A 3,958-nucleotide genomic window follows, 5' to 3' on the forward strand; every position below is an offset into this window, starting at 1 on the left:
TATGTGAAATCTAAGTAAAATAAGGAAAATGGCCTTTAAAATTGATTAATGTTGACTTTGGTCAACATTCTTGGCAAACAGACCCGGACCCATGATCCGATGGTCTGGTAGGGTCCGTAGTAAAATATGGGACTTGGGCATATGCCCGGAATCGAATTCCGAGGTCCCAAGCCCGAGAAATGAATTTTTTTAAAGAAATTGTTTAACTGAAATTATAAGAGTTTTTGGAAATGAAAAGATGTTTGAAATTGATGGTATCGGGCCTGTATTTTGGTTCAGGAGCCCGTTACAGGTGTCATATAATAATTAAGTGGAATCTATGAAGTTTGGTTTAGTATAAATCGGACCTTTAATTGAGAAAATGGAAATTTTGATGTTCTTAAGTGATTCATGAATTTGAGATTTAATTCATAGGTGTTGATGTTATTTTCATGATTTGATCACACGAGCAAGTCCGTATGATATTTTTGGACTTGCGTGCATGTTTAGTTTGGAGCGCCGAGGGCTCGGGTGAGTTTTCGATAGGCCGCGGAGTGAAATTGGACATAGGAAAACTGCTGGTGTATTGCAGGTCTGTAGGCTTTGCAATTGTGAAGCCCGGCTCACAATTGCGAAGAATTATCGTAATTGCGAAGATGGGAGACCTTCGCATTTGCGAGGTTCAATGTCGCAAATGCGACCATAGCAGGTACCGCAATTGCGAACGGTTGTTCGCATTTGTGAAGAAAGCAGGGGCAGGCCTACCTTCGCACTTGCGAAGCCTGGGCCGCATTTGCGAGTTCACATTTGCTAACCTGACTTCGGAAATGCGATATCTACACCTTTGCAAATTATAACTTAAACGAAAATTCTTTATTTTTCCAACTCTCCCAAACCCTAAGCTCTCTTTGGTGATTTTCTAAAGAAACATTCTTCTCCAAATAAATTATAAGTCATTTCTAACTCATTTGCTTCAATCTATAACATCTTTTCACATGAATTCAATTCAAAATCAAGGGTTTTCATGGGGGATCGAGTATTTTTGGGTAGAACTTAGGTTTTTCAATTTTTGGGGATTTGGACCTTGATTTGAGGTCCGATTTCAAAACAAATTATATATTTGAGTTTGTGAGTGAATGGGTAATCGGGTTTTTGGTTCGAACCTCGGTTTTTGACCACGTGGGTCCGAGGTCGATTTTTGACTTTTTGGGGAAATCATTAAAAACCCTATTTTCATGCATTAGAATTGATTTATTTAGCATTTATTGATATCGTTAAGTAAATTGTGGCTAGATACAAGCGAATTGGTGGTGGAATCGAGGGGTAAAGCGATAGTTGAGGCTTGATTTTGTTCGTGGCATTGAGGTAAGTGTTTGGTCTAACCTTATCTTGAGGGATTAGGAGTTGTGTCTTTTCTGCTATGTGTTAATTGTTGAGAACGACGTATAGGTGTGGTGACGAGTATCTATACGTCAGTGTCAAGCATGCCCGTGAGTCTTATACTATGATTGATGTGACTCCATTTTGTATTGTCCATGCTTAATATGACGATTTCTAATATTGAACAAGGCTTATGGAAGTATTCTTGGTAACTGAACATTGTAGAGCGTTGGCTCTAGTTGAGAATTGAGTTGTGAAGTAATTGTGGAAAGGAGAAGAGGTTTATGATATTGTCTCCCTTGTCGGGATATTATGGATTTTGATATTATTTCCCTTGCCGGGATGTTATTTCTCATGATGATGTTTCCCTTGCCGGGATATTATTGTTATACTATTGTTCCCTTACCGAGATTCTATTGTGATTTTATTGATTCCCTTGCCCGAATTGCTTTGTGATTGTTGCTTGGGTAAGGATGTGTGTAAAAGCGCGAAGGGTGATGCCGTGTGTGATATTTGTGATAGAGTGTTTTGCATGAAGAGTGATGTTGTGCCGCTATTGTAAATGTAAAAGCACGAAGGGTGTTTTCGTGCCATGATATGAGTGATAATGCACGAAGGATAATGTCGTGCCATGATTATGTGAGGTAAAAGCACGAAGTGTAATGATGTGCCGATTATATTGATTCTTATGGTGAGAACGACAGTAAAAGCACGAAGGGTGATGCTGCACTTGTGATTATTTTCCTTATTCTTGCTTATATTTGAATTTTGGTGCTCCATATGCTTCTTTACTGAATTTCTTTTTGTACATGGCATTCCACTGAGCATGTTTCCCCTTCCCATCTTTAACTGCTCATTATTACTTGTTGTATATGATATAACTGCACAGGTTTATTTCGTAGACTTGTCCTAGCCTCGTCACTACTTCGCCGAGGTTAGGCTCGACACTTACCAGCACATGAGGTCGGTTGTGTTGATACTACACTATGCACTGCGTGCAGATCCCGGTGCTGGAGTTTTTGGACCACATTAAGATTGCTGCCTTCAGTCCATCAGGAGACCCGAGGTAGTCCTGCAGGCGTCCGCATGCCTTGGCGTCCCCTTCTATCTTTTCATTCTGTTTTTTATGTATTTCATAGACAGATTTGTATTATTTTCCTTTAGACCAGTGTTTGTAGTATTCGTAGATAATCCGTGACATTGTGACACCAAATTCTGGGTAGAGTTGTATGTTGAATTCTGTACTAGTATATGATTAAACTATTAGTTTTCGTCTTCCGCATTTCTGTTTATTATAATTATTCCATTGTTGATCACCTGTTATATTGAACTGTTAAAAAGTCTAAGTAAAAGGGTTAATGAATCTATAATACCCGGCTTGCCTAACTTTCATGAGTAGGCACCATCACGACTCCCGATGGTGGGAAATCTGGGTCGTGATATTGGTATTGTTTAGGCCTATTCGACGCAAGTTTTGAATTTGTCATTAGCTCATTAAGCTTAAATTGAGATATGATTCGTAGTTTTGATGTTGTTTGGTAAAATTTAAGGCCTCGAGTGGGTTCGTGTTTTTTTTGGAACTTGATGGTATGTTCAGACAGGGTCTCGGGGGCCCCGAGTGTTATTCAGATTCATTTTATAGTGTTGAAGGACTATTGATGCATGCTGAGTTCTAATGCAATCACACCTGTGATAGTTGGGGCGCAGGTGCAATACCACAGAATCGGCTACTTGGCCGCAAATGCGAGGTTTGGGTCTGGGGGCTGGGTTCGCCTGTGCGGACAATGGCGTGTAGGTGTGTGACCGCAAATATGAATTTCTTCCTCAGAAGCGGATTTTGGACTGATGGTGTCACACCCCCTTTTTACCCCAACCCCTTAAATTAGATAAAGTGATTTTTGTAAAGCTCAAAGGGTTTTCAAGTTTGAAAGTGACAAAGATTGTGTTTCAAAGAATCTTTTAAGAGTCACCACATGATATTTGATTTTGGTGTGCCAAGTCACCGTTTAAAACATAGTTTGCACTAGGAGATTCTAAGTAAGGGCGTTCATTTAACTCGGGGTGAAGGTGTTAGGTATTTTTCAAGTATTGTAACTAGTACGGTTGCATACTTGATCAAATTGGCATTTAAGAATATTCTAATTGAGGTAAAACATACAAAAGAAAATAAACACAAAGAGGTTTAAGGTTGTCCCCGTCTAATAAAAGAAAATAAAAAGAAAAAAAAATCCTAAACTAACCTAATGCCTCCTCCATGACGCTCGTTATGGCCTCCAAATATATTTACTGCGGGGCATTCCCTGGATTAAAATATTAAAAGTTTTTCGGGGCATTCTCCGAATAAAACAATAACTAAGGGACAACCTTTCACCTCGAATATAATAAAAGAAAAAGACTAAAATTTCCCAGTGTTGACGGCCTAAGCATGATCTTGGTGTTTAAGTAAGAAAAATAAGATCAAATAAAATTAAAGTAAATAAAAAAATATTCTCATGCTCATTTTTCTTTTAATTTTTTATTTTTCATGTATTTTGACCGAGTCCAATTTTAAATTATGTGAACAAATTAAACTAATGGGCTAAGTTTTTCCCCATTCCTG

Source organism: Nicotiana tabacum, chromosome 10 (assembly GCF_000715075.1).
Source record: "Nicotiana tabacum cultivar K326 chromosome 10, ASM71507v2, whole genome shotgun sequence".
NCBI classification, from domain to species: domain Eukaryota; kingdom Viridiplantae; phylum Streptophyta; class Magnoliopsida; order Solanales; family Solanaceae; genus Nicotiana; species Nicotiana tabacum.